This window comes from Pseudophryne corroboree, chromosome 8 (genome assembly GCF_028390025.1).
Source record: "Pseudophryne corroboree isolate aPseCor3 chromosome 8, aPseCor3.hap2, whole genome shotgun sequence".
Classification (NCBI taxonomy): Eukaryota; Metazoa; Chordata; class Amphibia; order Anura; family Myobatrachidae; genus Pseudophryne; species Pseudophryne corroboree.
The window spans coordinates 194957786-194978719 of NC_086451.1; positions in this window are offsets into that span (position 1 = coordinate 194957786).

Genomic DNA, 20934 nt, shown 5'->3' on the forward strand with positions numbered 1-20934 from the left:
GTTTAAAATTGGTCTCACCGAGCCGTCCGGCTTCGGTACCACAAATAGTGTGGAATAGTACCCCTTTCCCTGTTGTAGGAGGGGTACCTTGATTATCACCTGCTGGGAATACAGCTTGTGAATGGCTTCCAATACTGCCTCCCTGTCTGAGGGAGACGTCGGTAAAGCAGACTTTAGAAAACGGCGAGGGGGAGACGTCTCGAATTCCAATTTGTACCCCTGAGATACCACCTGAAGGATCCAGGGGTCCACTTGCGAGTGGGCCCACTGCGCACTGAACTTCTTGAGACGGGCCCCCACCGTGCCTGAGTCCGCTTGTAAAGCCCCAGCGTCATGCTGAGGACTTTGCGGAGGCGGGAGAGGGCTTTTGTTCCTTGGAACTGGCTGTTTGTTGCAGCCTTTTTCCTCTCCCTCTGCCACGGGGCAGAAATGAGGCGCCTTTTGCCCGCTTGCCCTTATGGGGCCGAAAGGACTGCGCCTGATAATACGGCGTCTTCTTAGGTTGAGAAGCTACCTGGGGTAAAAATGTGGATTTTCCAGCAGTTGCCGTGGCTACCAGGTCTGATAGACCTACCCCAAATAACTCCTCCCCCTTATAAGGCAATACTTCCATGTGCCTTTTAGAATCCGCATCACCTGACCACTGCCGCGTCCATAAACCTCTTCTTGCAGAAATGGACAGCGCGCTAACTCTTGATGCCAGTCGGCAAATATCCCTCTGTGCATCACGCATATATAGAAATGCATCCTTCAAATGCTCTATCGTCAGTAATATACTGTCCCTATCTAGGGTATCAATATTTTCAGTCAGGGAATCCGACCACGCCAGGCCCGCACTGCACATCCAGGCTGAGGCGATTGCTGGTCGCAGTATAACACCCGTGTGAGTGTATATACATTTTAGGATATTCTCCAGCTTTCTATCGGCAGGTTCCTTTAGGGCGGCCGTATCAGGAGAGGGTAGTGCTACCTGTTTAGACAAGCGTGTGAGCGCTTTATCCACCCTAGGGGGTGTTTCCCAACGTGCCCTATCCTCTGGCGGGAAAGGGTACGATGCCAATAACCTTTTAGGAATTATCAGTTTTTTATCGGGGGAAACCCACGCCTCATCACACACTTCATTTAATTCCTCGGATACAGGAAAAACTACAGGCAGTTTTTTCTCACCAAACATAATACCCTTTTTAGTGGTACTTGTATTATCAGAGATATGCAATACATTTTTCATTGCTTCAATCATGTAACGTGTGGCCCTAGTGGAAGTCACGTTTGTCTCCTCATCATCGACACTGGAGTCAGTATCCGTGTCTGTGTCTGCCATTTGAGGTAACGGGCGTTTTAAAGCCCCTGATGGCGTTTGAGACCCCTGGACAGGCACAAGCTGAGTAGCCGGCTGTCTCATGTCGTCAACTGTCTGTCGTAAAGAGCTGACACTGTCACGCAATTCTTCCATAAGCTCATCCACTCAGGTGTCGACTCCCTAGGGGGTGACAACTCTATAATAGGCAATTGCTCCGTCTCCATCTCATTTTCCTCCTCAAACATGTCGACACAATCGTACCGACACACCGCACACACACAGGGAATGCTCTGATAGAGGACAGGACCCCACTAGCCCTTTGGGGAGACAGAGGGAGAGTATGCCAGCACACACCAGAGCGCTATATATAGACAGGAATACCACTATAAAATGTGCTTTTCCCTTTATAGCTGTTGTTAGTATTAAAACTGCGCCAAATTAGTGCCCCCCTCTCTTTTTTACCCTTTTCTGTAGTGCAGGACTGCAGGGGAGAGTCAGGGAGACGTCCTTCCAGCCTAGCTGTGATGGAAAATGGCGCCCGTGTGCTGAGGAGATAGGCTCCGCCCCCTTCTCGGCGGCCTTTTCTCACGCTTTTTGGTGAGTTCTGGCAGGGGTTAAAATACATCCATATAGCCCTGGGGGTTATATGTGGTGTATTTATGCCAGCCAAGGTGTTTACATTGCTGCTCAGGGCGCCCCCCCCCTAGCGCCCTGCACCCTCAGTGACCGAAGTGTGAAGTGTGCCTGAGTAACAATGGCGCACAGCTGTAGTGCTGTGCGCTACCTTGTTGAAGACTGATGTCTTCTGCCGCCGATTTTTCCGGACCTCTTCTTGCTTCTGGCTCTGTAAGGGGGCCGGCGGCGCGGCTCTGGGACCGAGCTCCGAGGCTGGGCCTGTGTTCGGTCCCTCTGGAGCTAATGGTGTCCAGTAGCCTAAGAAGCCCAAGCTGGCTGCAAGCAGGCAGGTTCGCTTCTTCTCCCCTTAGTCCCTCGATGCAGTGAGCCTGTTGCCAGCAGGTCTCACTGAAAATAAAAAACCTCAAACTAAACTTTCACTAAGAAGCTCAGGAGAGCCCCTAGTGTGCACCCTTCTCGGCCGGGCACAAAAATCTAACTGAGGCTTGGAGGAGGGTCATAGGGGGAGGAGCCAGTGCACACCAGGTAGTCCTAAAGCTTTACTTTTGTGCCCAGTCTCCTGCGGAGCCGCTATTCCCCATGGTCGTTACGGAGTTCCCAGCATCCACTAGGACGTCAGAGAAATATAGTTACATGGTTACAATCTATACAGTAAGCAGTTAATACAAACTAAATCAAATACATACATGGCCAGCGATGCAATGACCATATTTTGCTCAATGCTTTGTATGCTCCAGTTCCTACATCTTTAGCTGTGTCTTAACTCCAGCTAACAGAAGCAAAATATTACCAACACTCCATCTCGCTCAGGACCCAGGAGAAAAAGGACAGAGACTTATGTTTGTCTCTTCAGCAATACACTATGTAGTTTGGGGGAGTGCACACATCTAGTCTAGGGGAGGGACCTTTCTCATTCATGATGAGTCACTGTTCAGTTCATATGCAAACAAGGTTCAGCCTTGATGGACAAATGACAGGAGATAGCCACTGGTCAGGCATGCTGTCTTCCAGGAAATCCATTGTTCTAATAAGAGTGACTTTAGCTTTCATACATTTAATCATATCTACTTGATGCAATGAGCTACAACTTAATAACAGGCATCAAATTGATATACACATTAATCTGGTTGCTTTGATACCAAATACGACATGTCCATCTTGCTTCGTTCCAATAATACACATTCATGACGTTACTCCATTAAATACATTTAAAACATTATGATGTCTGGCACATGATATGTTATAATTATGTTTTGTATGAAATGTGTGTCGAATCTATCTCTGTGGCATGTCTGTGTAAATGCGTATATTACCATATATTGCTGTGCTCGCTGCGCGTATTTGCAAGCATAGCGACTCATAATGTGTGGAGTCTGTATGTTCTCTCTATCTAATATTTTTGACTTCGACAGTCCACCCTTTGGCAGTAAACAATAACTGCCATAAATTATTAACATAAGAAAAAATATTTCAGACAATAATCGGTGACCTAGACACACGTATGTATTCATTTTGCAAATCAGACATTTGACCATATTTGGTAAGACAGGGAGGAGGACGAGACATCCTCTATATGCACTTGGTGGTCACGGGACCACTGGTTGCTTGTGGGACAACATTCAACCTATAGATTATGTTGGGACAGTGCTTTGGCCTATAATGTCTGATTTGGACGAGTATTTCACACATACATGTACCTACGTCTTTGTACACTGAAGTTCAGATTCGATTGAGGTTCTGCTGGGTAGAGGGAGAAGATGCAAACAAATCGTGAAAGTGACATAAAATTTTCATGATTTACATATTCCTATCATATTCTGAACATTGTTTCCATTTCTGGAACGTATTCTAGGTCTGTTTAATCATTGAACAAGGGTTATAAGTAGTGTCTTTCCTAAATAACATAAACCTTCGGAGTTCGGGGAGAGCCACTCATAAACCTTTCTTCCACATATATTAATGAGCTCTTTATCTGCTGTGTGTGAATAGCCATTGTCTGATTGTTCCTGATTACCTCCCAATTTCCTGAAATTGGTGAGATTTAAACATACCAATGATTTATCTATGGTACTGGTAGATCTTAAGGCTAGGGGTCTAGTTATATTATACTCTTTGTCCACCAGTCCCCTCCCCCTTCCGTGTAATTCAAGTACCTCAGCTAACATAAAAAATATGGCACTAATCCTGCATCTTTTCGTCTTAGAGGTAACTGTGAGCATATCCAACATTCCGTTTGGTTTAAGACCTTACCCACTAGTGAGTGGTAATCACTCAAGGGATGTCTGTCACCTTATTACTAGACTGATATCTCTGGATGCTCTTATCTTCAAATATGGGGTCAAAATAACTACAAAATACAGTATTCCTCAGACAATAGCCTATTATGTAACCTCCAAACTCCATAACTACTAGACCTTTGATTTTTCACTGGCTTTAACAAAGTGATCGGCTAATCCTGGGATCCTATAAGGAAATCACTCCTTCCGCCAGAACCAGTTCCAGTCCCACACTCGACTCCTCATGAAAAACCTTGCAAAAATAGAATGTCCTGAAAAAAAATGTTTGTCAGCGGGAAAGAGAGAAAAGAGAAATAGAACAAAACAACTCTTGTCCATAGCAAATCAATTACAACGACTGGTCTTTCTGTGATTCTTTAGCATGCTCAGGTAGTGTTCAACAGTGCCGCCTCTCAGTCTTCACGGAACAGACTCTCTGGTGATACTTTTGCGATCTCACTCCATTTACGAGTTCCTTCCGGACTACCGACTTTCCTGCAATGGGAATCGTGGACCCAAGTCTCTTTCTCGGCTACTTTCACTGGGATAGTGCTGTCAACAAAACAATATGATCACAATAGTCCAATTTCAAGCTTTGCTCCTACTCCTAGGGGTACCATATCTACACACAAATTTCTGCAGCATCCGTGGTGGCAGGAAATGTCTCTACCCAGTTTGAGAAAACATCAGTGCACACCAATACATAACAATAATTCCTAAAGGGTGTTAACTGTACGAAGTCGATTTGTATTACCTGAAAAGGTCCGTCTGCAGGTGGGATATGGGATGGCTCTGCTGGTATTGCCTTACCAAATGTTCTTCCTCTTGCAAGTAAGGCAGGTCATTGCTTTCCTGCCTGTCTGCATGAGAAGAGTACCCTGGTGCACTCCAGTAGGCTCTTACCAGCTTGCACATACCTTCCTTACCCCAGGTGAGTCAGACCATATGCCACCTCAGCTAGGCTTGGGAGATACATCCTGGGGGCCACTGGCTTACCTTGTTCATCTCTCCAGAGTCCTGGGGACTCCTAACCATACCCCTTCGACTTCCAGACCTCCTTTTCCTGTAGGGAACGTCCTGGGGACTCCTAACCATACCCCTTTGACTTCCAGACCTCCTTTTCCTGTAGGGAACACAAATTTGTATCTTAATTTAACTGTTGTGTGTTTGCAATGTAGAATACAATGAGCATAACTAAAAAAAAAAAAAACAACATCTCTAGAGGAGAGATAGAAGGAGAAAATGAATAAGAAAAATGTCAGGTTTGCCATTCACCAACAGGCATATCAGTGTCTATACAAAATTTCCCTTCACGAGTATTCTCATCCTTCCTCCACCCTTTGTGCATGACAAGGCACACTGCAGTAATACTGGTGTTATCTTGCTAGTGAGATATACTGAGTTCGGGCAGAACTCTGAAGGACCAATTAGGTATGTAGCATTTGAACTGTAATCGGGTCCATGTATTGTACCACCCTGTGTGAACGCAAAAGATGAAGAGGAAACTGTGGAGAAACAGAATAGAGGTTGGTGACAGATGAGTTTGTAGAGGTGGAGAAGATTTTATTAAAATTTTGACAACTGGATTGGGCACTACGGGGAAGTGATTCTCTACTTGGTCTACTCCATTTAAAAAAATTCTGTGTTTGTTTTATCGCTATTGGGACTATCCCATCAATCCAGTGTCCTGTCCATCCTAAATTCATAGGGAACCCGGTATCTGTGAGATAATTTCCTCTACCTGTGATGGACATGAATCTAGATCAGTGAAATGTAACATTAGTCTTCGTGGGTGTCTAACATACTTTCTGCTTCCTGAGTGGGAGCATATTATATGTATATAATATCTAACAAAGCTCCTGTTAAGTTAATCAGGGGCCATTTCTGCTAGGAAAAAGAAGCAAATGTTTAGAGGCCCCATCTTGACCCCAGCAAGTTTTGTCAAAGGGTAATGTTGCATTTATTTTGTTCTTCCCATTAGCCGAATCTGTGTTTTCTATATGGCTTGTGATTCCTTACTATATGTCCCTTGGTTCTGTCTATGTGTTTAATAATGTGGCTTGTGTTTTCTGTATAGGGGGTCTATATTGACTATGTGTCCTACTACTCCTACAATCTCTGGCAAAATGCCCTTCCTTCCTACAAGTGTAACATATTATTGACCTTGACTTACCATTAGGGATCTGGGTTTTAGACTGATGGGTCTTTCCTGTGTGTGCCTGTATACTTACTGTCCTCAACCTCTCCTCCTGTTGTTCTCTGCGCCTAGCAATATTTTTGTGATGTTCAATAGCGCACTCTCTAAGATTAGCTACTGTGACCCCTTTCCAATTTGGCAAAGAAGTCTGCACCCTGACCCTCAATGCCTTATTGAGCCTGTCCATTAACACAGAGACAGCCACCTCCCATTTGCCGAATTAGTGTTTACCAGTGATCTAATCCAGACGGAGAGTTTTCTTTTATTGCAAAAGACAAAAAAAATATGTAACAAGCTTCTAGGTCATGCGAAGTATTCATTCAATCCTTCTCATCCCATATTAAGGGTCTGTACATGGTCCAACAAACATTTCCGAGCTCATCTTGACTAGGGGTATTACTAGGAATGAATACTTCTTATATGGTAACTAAAAGAAATACCCGAGGGTTACCCTGTCTCTGTCCACTTTCCTACTGGCAAATACTAATGTGCGGATGGGTTTTTCTCCATTTCTGACGTTACTTTCTTGATTTTTATTTTATTTTTGGGTTTTGCTATATATGTACACAAATGATACCATACTTACCAGTTCAACTGGTCTCAGCCACTTTCCCCGCAGGCTACTGCTCTTCTTTTACCAGTTGGATACTCCTCTGAGTGCATGAGAAATGGCTGAAACCAATCAGGTCGCCTTCTCCTCCTAAATAAAACTTCAACATTCATTAGTACATATATAGGTTACAGTCCTATTTTTCATATTTTTTTAATTTTCTATAGTTTGTATGCTGGCGGTAACTGCTTCCACATCTACATATGGCGGTGTACTTGCTTTCTCTTTTTCTTCCTACTTGTTTATTGTTGCTACAAGTTCAAACAGTTCTTATATTTCCATTCTTGTATTATATGAGTTTGGTTAGACATACCACCTGCAATACCTTAGGATCAAACTCACCAACCACTCCTGCTGCCACAGGTTTAAACAATTTGTATGTCTGACCCTTTGTTTTCTAGATTTTATCAGACATATTCTAATCTTTGCATTCTGCAGTACCTCTGGCTCAAAGCTGCCCATCCTAGGGAATGATGCCCTGTCTTCCGCAGTCATACGTACCCATTCAGAACCAGAAAGTCTCTGCGTGTGGACCATATTTCCCACACATAATAACTTCAGCATAATAACTTCAGCTTGAACCCTGGCTACCACACGTCTCTTACTTGAGCAAATGGCTCCCATTGTGGGTCCTTTTCCCACAAACACCACCAAAATACATAATGCAAGCAGACGGTGAAAGTTCTCCGAGCGCTCTTCACCCGCTCTCACCCACATTGGCCAGTACAACGATACACTGTTGATAGTGGATCGCAATATACCCAACTTAGGGCTCCTTACTGGCTTCTATTCACTGGAAGTTTTTAGGAGTAACTTACCTTTTCCAGTGAATATCTACCGTTGGAGATTTTCCTGACAGAGACCAGCGAAAACTTCCTATGCACTTATACACAAATCATGCTTGCGCATGCTTTACACGGTGCTAATGATACCGCAGTTTTGTGCAAAAAGTTTGCACAAGGGTATCAAGTTGCGTCAAGTTTTGCACCCACAAACGTGCGGTCCATTCGCACAGCGTATAGGTACTTGTTACCTATCCACTCTACGACCACTTGAGTCGAATTCACAAGATGCGATCCTCAGCCAGAGCGTAACAAAAAACCTTTACTTCAATACTACACAATGCACAATTCTCTATTACGCTCCTCTGCAACTCTCCTCACAATTTGCATACTTCACTGTACCATGGCCCTCATTCCGAGTTGTTCGCTCGCAAGCTGCTTTTAGCAGCTTTGCACACGCTAAGCCGCCGCCTACTGGGAGTGAATCTTAGCTTCTCAAAATTGCGAACGAAAGATTCGCAATATTGCGAAAAGACTTCTCTGTGCAGTTTCTGAGTAGCTCGAGACTTACTCTGCCAGTGCGATCAGTTCAGTGCTTGTCGTTCCTGGTTTGACACACCCAGCGTTCGCCCAGACACTCCTCCGTTTCTCCGGCCACTCCCGCGTTTTTCCCAGAAACGGTAGCGTTTTTTCACACACGCCCATAAAACGACCAGTTTCCGCCCAGAAACACCCACTTCCTGTCAATCACACTCCGATCACCAGAACGAAGAAAAAACCTTGTAATGCCGTGAGTAAAATACCTAACTGCATAGCAAACTTACTTGGCGCAGTCGCACTGCGGACATTGCGCATGCACATTAGCGACTAATCGCTCCGTTGCGACAAAAAAAAAAAACGAGCGAACAACTCGGAATGAGGGCCCATATTCAGCATGAGTCAGCCGCCTCACGCCGCCAAGCCTCCACTCACTTGGTGTACCAACGACGGGATCCCGAATTCACGGGGTTCAATACACTCAGTCCTACTTTCAGCTCACACAAATACACAGCGTTTTTCTGTACAGAAAATTCCCACTCTTTCTGATCGGCAGCTTTACCCCAGAGGCAGTACAGTTTAAACAAAGTCTTACACTAATCTGCTTTTGAAATTGGATAGTTATGTGCTATTGTATTAAACGTATACTATCCCGCCTTTAATTGAACAACTATCGTGTGATTTGTACTTTGCGCCCGCAATCCTACGCAACCTTGCGTAAACAAGCGACCATGTGTGCCTTTTACACCGCGTGTGCGACCCTGTACTTTGTCCGTACCACGTGTACAACGTACAACCGCAATTCAACAAACCAGTCTCTATAAATGTGAGCAATACTAACTATAATCACTCACTTAACACAACACCCAGTTTTTCTGTATAAACCTTTAATGACTAGGCCAGAACTGCGTTTCATGTCTTTATAATTACACCCTTAAATACATTTATTTAAAATTTATCTATATAGCAAACAAATGTATTCAATTTCACACAGATCTATAATGACTAATAATCTATAATTTAAATGATATGATTCAGATTGGATAGCTATCTTGCAGAACATACACTGATATAAATATACACATAATTACAATAATATTATATATATATATATATATATATATATATATATATGTACCATTCACTGGCCTCCTATGAGACACCTTCATATGTATTTGTGGGCACACTGAATGACTTGTTTCTCTCAGGGCCTCTAATTTGCATATCAAAGATATTTGCCTTGCCTATACTAAAAAGTAGTCACACAAGTTAATTTGCATTTCAATGGCTGTTCTCCACAAGTCTTGGAAGAAAAGAAATAACAAAAAACCTCATTTTTTTTTCTTTTTCACAGACAAGAAGGAAAAAAACCATTTACTTATCTCACCATTTACTCTCTCTAGGCCCAATTGAAACTATTTGTAATTGACTATGGCCTGGGTTAAATAAATTCATTGGTAACTCAGAAATGGTGCTATGAATGTAGATATATGGAAACTTTGTGACAAAGGAAACTGATTGTTCTGAGCAGACTGAAAATCAGCTATTTAGAAAGTAACCTTCCTAAAATGGCCACTGCTCCTCCCCCTTCCACATCCATGAGGTTTACACAAGATAGTGGACAGGCCATGTGATTAGTCCAAAATGGAGGACAGACCATGCGGCTCCTTTGTCACAAAGAAATCACACTCCACACAGGAACCAATGTTACTTTAGGCCTGAGTTTTATAAAAAAACAGCTGTGGCTATGCAGCAACTTTTAAATGTACTTTTAAACTCTACTTAACAGATAAACAATCCAATCTGAATAAAACACAATATGACTTATTTGAACTTTGTTTTGCAACAATGAAAATACATTTTAGCATTTTAAATATTATGAGAAACACACTGTCCCTTGAATTTCATATCAGCGCCTTACTAATAACACAAAAGAACACACGGATGTGATTTGTCAGCATGTCGCGATGCATCCATCGTTAGCTGATCGACCACAGCGTCGCGTTTTTAATGTACAGTGCATCATCAAGAACGTGATATCGCGGACGCAGCCCTCATCTGTAAATACCAAATTGCTTTCTAACAAATATTTAAAATGCCCGCTCTAATATATACTGCGGACGCCAGGCGCATCTTATTACCATATACGATAAAAGTGCGCTGTACGACGCAAAACACTACATCCCTTAAGAGAAAACAATACACGCACACATTGTCTGAGTTCCAAAGCTCATTGATTTATATATTTGTTATTAAAAGGATATGTATTCAATATATCACAATGTACAGTATATATATAGTTACATGGTTACAATTTATACAGTAAGCAGTTAATACAAACTAAATCAAATACATACATGGCCAGCGATACAATTACCATATTTTGCTCAATGCTTTCAACGCTCCAGTGCCTCCATCTTTAGCTGTGTCTCAACTCCAGCTAACAGAAGCAAAATATTACCAACACTCCATCTTGCTCAGGACCCAGGGGAAAAAGGACAGAGACTTCTGTGTGTCTCTTCAGCAATACACTATGTAGTCTGGGGGAGTGCACACATCTAGTCTAGGGGAGGGAACTTTCTCATTCATGATGAGTCACTGTTCAGTTCATATGCAAACAAGGTTCAGCCTTGATGGGCAAATTACAGGAGATAGCCACTGGTCAGGCATGCTGTCTTCCAGGAAATCCATTGTTCTAATAAGAGTGACTTTAGCTTTCATACATTTAATCATATCTACTTGTTGCAATGAGCTACAACTTAATAACAGGCATCAAATTGATATACACATTAATCTGGTTGCTTTAATACCAAATACATGTCCATCTTGCTTCGTTCCAATAATACACATACATGACGTTACTCCATTAAATACATTTAAAACATTATGATGTCTGGCGCTTGACATGTAATAATTATGTGCTGTATGAATTGTGTGTCGAATCTATCCTTGTGGAATGTCTGTGTAAATGCGTATGTTACCATATATTGCTGTGCTCGCTGCACGTATTTGCAAGCATAGCGACTCATAATGTGTGGAGTCTGTATGTTCTCTCTATCTAATATTTTTGACTTCGACAACATACACTTATTTAAATATACACATGATATAATAATATATATATATACACACACACACACACACACACACACACACACACACACACACACACACACACCATTTGCGTCACTTCTTTGAGACCCTTCACCCCTTCATATGTATTAGTAAACACACTGAATGACTGTAGTTTCTCTCAGAGCCTCTATTTTGCATATCAGAAATATTTGCCTTGCTCTACTAGTGGTTAAACAGGTTAATTAACATTTCAATGGCTATCCTAGTCTAGCAAACAGAGAGTTACCAAATCCTGGAGAGAGAAAAAAAAAAGACTTTTTTTTTTTACCTCTCACTAGGCCCAATTGAAACTATTTGTAATTGACTATTGTAATTGACTATGTAATTGACTATGGCATGGGTTAAATAAATTCATTGGTAGCTTATAAATGGTGTTGGATTTGTACATATATGTTGTTTCTTTGTGACAAAGGAAACTGATTGTTTTGACCAGACTGAAAGTCAGCTATTTAGATAAGATGGATAAAGTGACCTTCCTAAAATGGCCACTGCTCCTCCCCCTTATTCCCATCCATGTGCTTGAACAAGATGGTGGACAGGCCATGTGGCTAGCCCAAAATGGAGGACACCATGTGGCCAACACCTTTGTCACAAAGAAATCACCAACTATACAAGCACCAGAAGTTACTTTAGGCCTGGGTTTAAAAGTATGCGAATTGGCCTCAGCATGCTAACACAGGTACATTATACCTATGCACCAACTTTTAAATGCTCTTTTAAATATACTTAACAGATAAACAATCCAATCTGAATCAAACACAATAGGACTTATTTGAACTTTGTTTTGCAACAATAAAAATGTGCTGTAGCATTTTACATATTGTGAGAAACACATTGTCCCTTGAATTTCATATCAGCGCCTTACTCACAACACAAAAAAACCAAAACGGATGTGATTTGGCAGCATCAAGATGCGTCCATCATTAGCTGGTAGACCACAGCTGCGCTTGTACAGTGCATCATTAAGAACTTGATATCCTGGTTGCGAGCCCCCATCTGATAAAGTAAAATTTAATTTCTAACAAATATTTAAAATGCCAGCGCTAATATATGTTGTTGACGCCAGGCGCATCTTATTACCATATATGATAAAAGTGCACTCTACGTTGCAAACACTACATCCCTTAAGAGAAAACAAGTACACGCACACATTTCTGAGTTCCAAAGCTCAATGATGTATATATTTGATATTAAAAGGATATGTATACAATATATCACATATACAGTATTTATATATAGTTACATGGTTACAATTTACACAGGAAGCAGCTATTACAAACTAATCCATTACAGCCAGCAATACGTCACCATTTCCCTGTCCCTCTATGCACACTCCACTCTCCATATCTCTCCATAGCTCTCCATCCTCACAGCAGCAGAGTATCGGCAAAGCACCATCTCAATCAGCACCCAGCAAAAACAGCACTTCTTGTGACTGGGATCAGCTATACACTGTATATGTTGGGGGAGTATAGGTCTGGGACTGGGTCTTCTGTTATTGGTCCAGGGAAGGGAACTTTCTCATTCATGATGAGTCATTGGTCATATGCAAGCAATGAAGATGACATCATAGGGGCTGGCCTCTGGTTTCCTGTCCACATGCTTTAAATGGAATGTCCTTTTGTTGACTTCAGAATTGTAGCTTTATATTCCTACATTCAATCATAACTACTCATTTCAATGTGCTACAACCTAATCACATGCATCAAATCACCAGATCAGGTCTCAAATGATCTCATTGTTTCCGGAGGTCCGTCTGTCACTGAGCTGGTGGCTTGAGGACCAACGATTGAGCAGGGGTCGTCCCTTCTGGATCTCCAACTGGGTCCTTCTGATGACGGACACCAGTCTAACGGGTTGGGGCGCGGTGTTGGAGCAACACTCCCTTCAGGGTCAGTGGACCAAGGAGGAGTCTCTCCTCCCAATAAACATTCTGGAATTGTGGGCATTGTTCAACTCATTGAACTTGGCCCAGCATTTAATTCAGAACAGACCTGTTCAAGTACAGTCGGACAACGCCACCACGGTGGCGTAAATCAATCAGCAAGGTGGCACTCAAGGCCACATGGCAATGAGGGAAGTATCACGGATTCTTCAGTGGGCGGAACGCCATCTGCCAGCCATATCGGCAGTTTTCATTCCGGGGGTCCTAAACTGGGAAGCGGACTTTCTCAGTCATCAGGACGTACACGCCGGAGAGTGGAGCCTTCATCCAGAAGTGTATCAACTCCTCGTAGACAAGTGGGGCCTTCCAGATGTGGACCTGATGGCGTCATGACACAATCACAAGGTTCCAGTCTTTGGAGCAAGGACAAGGGATCCTCAAGTAGCATTCGTGGACGCACTGGCAATTTCATGGAACTTTCGGCTGTCATACGTGTTCCCTCCGGTGTCAGTCCTGCCCAGAGTAATTAGGAAGTACAAGCAAGAAGGAGGCATCCTACTTCTGATCGCTTCAACGTGGCCTAGACAGCATTGGTTCTCAGACCTTCAGGGTCTCTCGATAGAGCATCCCCTTCTACTTCCGCAGCGCCCAGATCTCCACATTCAGGGCCCCTGTGTATATCAGGATTTAGCCCGATTGGCTTTGATGGCGTGGCTCTTGAAGCTTCCGTCTTAAGGGCCAAAGGATTTTCTGAGGCAGTCATTCAAACCATGTTGAAGTCCCGGAAACCGGCTTCTGCTCTGATTTATCATAGGGTCTGGAATTCTTACTTTGCTTGGTGCACATCTAACAATCATGATGCTTACAAGTTTAGTACGGCCAAACTTTTTGCCTTTTTACAACAAGGCCTGGACTTGGGCCTTCGTCTGGCCTCCATCAAGGTTCATATTTCTGCCTTGTCGGTTTAGTTTCAGAGAAAAATTGTGACCTTACCTGATGTGCATATGTTCACTCAAGGTGTGTTGCGGATTCAACCTTGTAATGTCCCGCTGGTGGCTCCTTGGGACTTGTCGGTGGTTCTGGAGGCGTTGCAAGGGTCTCCGTTTGAGCCTCTTGAATCTGCAGACCTTAAGTGGCTTTAATGTGACGACATGTGATGACTCAGCCGGCACGTCGTGTCGCACAGTGGTAAAAGACACATGGTTACTTTCCTAGCCCTGGTCCTACACATGGACTTCACCAATTGCCAATATGTTATTAGTTATATGTTAGGCAATATTGTATTATATTGTATGATGCTATTGTTACAAGGGTACAATTATGTTTTCGATGTATATATATGAATGTAATGGTTATTGTGTTATAGCTTGTAAAATAATGTCCCCCCCCATGTGACTGCTCAGATAACCTGTGTGTTTGCTGTTTGGTAGATACAGCCAGTATCAGATGTCAGGCCATACAACACCCTCATTCTTCCACACACAATGGATTCCAGGCCACACAATCAGATTAAGTAAGGTTAATTTAGTTAACATCTATTGTGGCCTAGGGGATATGCCTGGGCATGTGAAAGTAGGTTTGATCTGAAACTGTTCTGGGGGTGTTGCCTTATTGTAGGAAAGACAAAGGTTCTGATAATAGCAAACAGGGGAGGTGAGAGGGATCTGGGAGAGAAGAGAGAGAGTGACAGGAGACTGGCTAAGAAGTAATGTTATGTCAGGAGTTCCAGGAGGGAATTGTCGTGTAGAATTGTATCACAGAAGTGTGCTGAGCTGTTTATAACCCAGTATCCTCACATTTGGCGGCAGCAGTGGGATCACTCAAGACACCAGCAGAAAGGAATAAACCACAGCAGGCAATGGATTCTGCCCTGCTATGCTACCGATACAGCAAGAAGTATCAACTACAGGACCTCTGTCGAACAAGACAGATTGAGTTTAATGCATCGGACACCAGAGCAGTCTTAATGGCAAAGCTAGCTGAATGGGACCAAGAACACCCTGGGCAGGAGGATGATGAGGACTGCATCCCAGAGCAGGCCGAGGGTTAAAGAATCACTGGAACTGCTTTAACGAGCCCTGCACTGGTTGTTGGAAGTACAGATCAGTTGCGGGAGTTGCTGGCAGCACTAGGACAAGGAGCATCAGTACTTGAAGCTGCATTGGGGGTGCAGACCAGTATAACCACCCCGGCAGTAGCGGTAAGGCAGACATCCCGGCTGAGGTATAATGAGGTCCCACCTTTTGATGGGGTCAGGTCGGATATTGATACTCATTTGCAGATGTTTGAATCTGTTATGATAATACATGGAATTGAGGCAGCAGAGTGGCCTCGATATTTGGTACCCAGTCTGAGAGGGCGGGCACTGGAGGCATTCCATGCCCTGAGTCCAGAGCAGATCCTGGTATACGAGGAGGTACAGAGTGTGCTGCTTGCCAGATATGCAGTGACCGCTGAATCGTATCGCATAAAGTTCCGGTCTATGGCGCGGAAAGGAGATGTCTCATTTATAGAGTTCAATAACTTGCTGCGGAGGAACTGTGATAAGTGGCTGGCCGTGAAGAAGGCCCTTACTGTAGCAGACATTAAAAATGCTTTTATTTTGGAGCAGCTGCTAAACAAGATGCCTCCAGAGATCAGGGAGTGGGTGGCAGACCGGAACCCTACCACTCCGGAAAAAGCAGCACACCTAGCAGATGAGTTCACAGCTAACAGGCCTCGGTGGAGAGGTGCCAACACAGAGGAGAGGACAACCCTCCGACGGCCCCAGTAGGATTGTGATCTACCATTGCTCCCCCAACGGCTGGTCCCAATACATACCCCAGCTTCCCTAGCCAGAAATTCAAGGTCTCGGGGACCAGCGTCACCTGCAACCCGACGCTGCTACAACTGTGACCAGGTGGGGCATTTACTTCGGGACTGTACACGGGTAAGACGGCCATTCTCAGGTGCCCAATCTGCCATGTCGCGGGTGGCTGTGTGCCATGAAACATTTGGAACGGGGGAGGCGGGCCACTGTCCTGATGCACCAGAGGTGATGGAAGTGGGGTTCCCATGGAATACATTGTTGGGGAGGGAGAGTGAGGGCCCCAGAGATCAGATTTTGTTTATGGAGGAAAACTGTGACTATGTGAAATTTGAGGTTGCCCAGTTGGGTGTAGGGGAATTATTAAGTCCCCAGGTGCAGTTATTGGACTTATTGAATTACACTGTTGCACATGCTGTTACCCCAACCCAGCGGCTGTCTACAAAGGGGACTTTGATTAATGTATTTGGATTGGACACCGGGGGGAAATACAAGAACTATGGACTGCTGATCACGTTTCCACCAGACCCTGGTAAGACTGTATTGAGTTATGTACTGTGGGCCACACACCCACCAGACCGGGGAAAGAAATCCCCACACAAGCCTTGTGACAATTGTTACAGGCTTTGGACATGGGATGCTGGTGGTCTCCGTACAAACTGTAAAATGCTATTCACAAAACTACCAGGCCCACAAGAGAAACCAGCCAGTCATTGTTATGATGGGGCACAGACTGTCTGATGTAGGAGAGCACCACTGCGCTCAGCAAGCTTCAGCTACTTAGGACACAGGCCTAGAAAGTAGGGGAAGGTAATGTGACGACATGTGATGACACAGCCGGCACGTCGTGTTGCACAGTGGTAAAAGACACATGGTTACTTTCCTAGCCCTGGTCCTACACATGGACTTCACCAATTGCCAATATGTTATTAGTTATATGTTAGGCAATATTGTATTATATTGTATGATGCTATTGTTACAAGGGTACAGTTATGTTTTCGATGTATATATATGAATGTATTGGTTATTGTGTTATAGCTTTTAAAATAATGTGTCCCCCCCATGTGACTGCTCAGATAACCTGTGTGTTTGCTGTTGGGTAGATACAGCCAGTATCAGATGTCAGGCCATACAACAATTCTTTCCCACACAATGGATTCCAGGCCACACAATCAGATTAATTAAGTAAGGTTAATTTAGTTAACATCTATTGTGGCCTAGGGGACATGCCTGTGCATCAGGGACGTGCAGTCAGGGGAGGCAGGGGAGGCAGTGCCTCCCCTGTCATTAATGATTAAGATAATTCAAAGATGATGCATATGACACATATTCTGTGTCATATGTATCCTCTTAATATTATTCTTATCATTGCTCCCCTCCTTATGTGTTTGGGAGGCACCCGTTGTCTCTGGGGAAAGGTATGGGAGCGGGGGGCTGGCACGGGTGGGGACTAGCCATGGGCAGTAAAAGCCCATTGAAAATATATGGGAAAGCGGCTGCCGCTTTCATATAGGGACGTGCTTTCAACCTATGAAAGCACGTCCCTGTCAGAGAGGCCACAGTGATTGGCCAGCAGATCCGTCACTGGATCCGCTGTCAATCACTGTGTGGGCGACGCTGGCGGAGGAGGTGCGGGCGGCTGGAAGCGGCGGTGGTGCGGGCGGCAGGATGCAGCGGTGGTGCGGGCGTCGGGATGCGGCGGTGGTGCGGGCGTCGGGATGCGGCGGTAATGCGGGCGGCGGTGGAGCGGGCGGCGGGTTGCGGCGGCAGTGCGGGCGGCGGAGACTTACCTTTAGCCTGCAGAGTTTGGCAGCGGAGCGGTACCAGTTTCAAAAATGGCGCCTCAGCGTAATTTTTGAAATTCAAGATGGCCGCTGCGAGCCAATCACGGCTCGCCGCGTCATCACCCCACCCCCTCCGGCTGACTTATATAAGTCAGCGCGAGGCAGAGGAGCGTCAGTCCGACGGTGGAGGAGGAGCTGTGAAGAGCTCCTGAAGAAAGAAGACGCGGGAAGTCCTGGATGGGCGGCGGCTATGCAAAAGAGCTTAGCAGCCGCCGCCCACCAGGTGAAGACGCTGGAAGCCCTGGGGAGGTGGCGCCCCCCCAGGTGAAGATGCAGGAAGCCCTGGGAAGGCGGCGGCCACGCAAAAGAGCTTAAAGGCTGCCGCCCCCAGGTGAAGATCCAGTTTACAAAAACTTATTTTTAAGACCGTGTGGTGTTTTGTTTTAATATTTTCTTTACAGGTGGACTACAGGTGCCAGCGGGCCCTTTATGTCCGGGCATGCTGGCACTTGTGGTTCTCCAAGTGCCAGCATGCTGGGGTAGGCTTGCTGGGACCTGTAGGCCACCTGTAAAGAACAATATTACTATTCTTTGCAGGTGGACTACAGGTGCCAGTGGGCCCTTTATGTCCGGGCATGCTGGCACTTATGGTTCTCCAAGTGCTAGCATGCTGGGGCAGGCTTGCTGGGACCTGTAGGCCACCTGTAAAGAACAATATTAACACACAATGAACCCCGCACCCACCGCCACCAGGGGTGCGGGGCATAGCACTGGGCTATCAGCCAAGTGCTGGTTATTGCTCGGGAGGGGGGATCCCATTTTTATTTTTTGGGGTTCCCACTTTCCGAGGAATTCCAACCCTGGGCCGACTGGCTGGCGGGATGATTAATGTTATGGTAGGGGGACCCCACACTGAGTGTCTCCCCTGCTATGGCATTACTCCCCCTGGCTGGTTCTGCCTAGTGCCGGTTTTATTGATGTATCAGGGGACCACACTTTTTTTTTGCCTCCCCAAACAGTGACCTCACCGCACGTCACTGCTGGGCATGTGAAAGTAGGTTTGATCTGAAACTGTTCTGGGGGTGTCGCCTTATTGTAGGAAAGACAAAGGTTTTGATAATAGCAAACAGGGGAGGTGAGAGGGATCTGGGAGAGAAGAGAGAGAGTGACAGGAGACTGGCTAAGAAGTAATGTTCTGTCAGGAGTTCCAGGAGGGAATTGTCGTGTAGAATTGGATCACAGAAGTGCGCTTAGCTGTTTATAACTAGTGATGTGCACCGGACATTTTATGGGTTTTGTGTTTTGGTTTTGGATTCGGTTCCGCGGCCGTGTTTTGGATTCGGATGCGTTTTGGCAAAACCTCACCAAAATTTTTTTGTCGGATTCGGGTGTGTTTTGGATTCGGGTGTTTTTTTCAAAAAACCCTAAAAAACAGCTTAAATCATAGAATTTGGGGGTCATTTTGATCCCATAGTATTATTAACCTCAATAACCATAATTTCCACTCATTTCCAGTCTATTCTGAACACCTTACAATATTATTTTTAGTCCTAAAATTTGCACCTAGGTCGCTGAATGGCTAAGCTAAGCGACACAAGTGGCCGACACAAACACCTGGCCCATCTAGGAGTGGCACTGCAGTGTCAGGCAGGATGGCACTTCAAAAAAATTGTCCCCAAACAGCATATCACTGACCTGGTTTGGAAGTGTTGTGGACTCTGGGTTTCTTCCGGTGACCGGGAAGAGGAACCACTACTGGGTCGCAGTAGAGATGGCCGGATGTAGGTCTTCCTCATACAGGATTATGACGGTCGGCAGGAGGCACGGGTGAATGCTTGAAGGTCTCCTGAAAGACAAGACTTGTAAAGGTGCTGATGATTTGGTGGAGAGTACCAAAAGCTTACTGTGAGCGATGTTGGGGTGCTGGAGGCACTGAGGTGCTAGAGGCACCGAAAATGCTAGAGGTACTGAGGTGTTTGAAGGCGCTGAGGCGCTTAGAGACGTTGAGATGCTTGGAGGCACGGTGGTGCTGGAGGCACGAAGGTGCTGGAGGCACAGAGGTGCTGGAGGCACGGAGGTGCTGGAAGCACGGAGGTGCTGAGGCACGGAGACACTGGAGGTACAGAGGTGCTGAGGCACGGAGGTGCTGAGTGCTGGGGCACGGAGGTGCTGAGGCACGGAGATGCTGAGGCACGGAGGTGCTGAGTGCTGAGGCACGGAGACACTGGAGGTACAGAGGTGCTGAGGCACGGAGATGCTGAGGCACGGAGGTGCTGAGTGCTGAGGCACGGAAGTGCTGAGGCACGGAGATGCTGAGGCACGGAGGTGCTGAGGCACGGAGATGCTGAGGCACGGAGGTGCTGGGAAGCACAGAGATGCTGAGGCACGGAGGTGCTGGGATTGGATTGGATTGTTTAAGTGCTGCTTGGATTTGTAAGTGTGAGTTTTAAACAGCAAAAAGGAGCTGGAAGCCGAGTGAAAAGGAGGTGCAGTGAGCTGGAACAACTGCAAATGCTAAGTGGAGTATAGGTGCCGCAGGAGAGAGTACTACGGCTGCATAAAAGTGAAGGACCAAGAACCACACAAAGATAGATAAGTATAAACCAGCTTAATTTATTGTATAAGTGAGATTACTTGTCTTCTACTTTTTATTTTTGCTGCTATTTCTGTGAGAGTAACAGGGAGTTAGACCTTACAAACAATATGGGAGGGGCTGTGATTGAGGACCTCACTCAGTGCATGTCGTGCAAGATGTATGCACACCTGGAGCTACCGGCCCAGTGTGATTACATCTGCACGAGGTGTGTGCGAACGGTTGCCCTGGAAGCCCAGGTAACTGATCTAGAGCAAACCGTTACGCGACTGAGGGGGATTCACAATCTCGAGCGTAGTTTAGACAGAACAGTGGAGGAGTTGCGGGAGGGGTCACTGGTAGAAGAGGATGATGATCAGGTAGCCAGTTGGGTCACAGTTAGAAGGAAGGAAA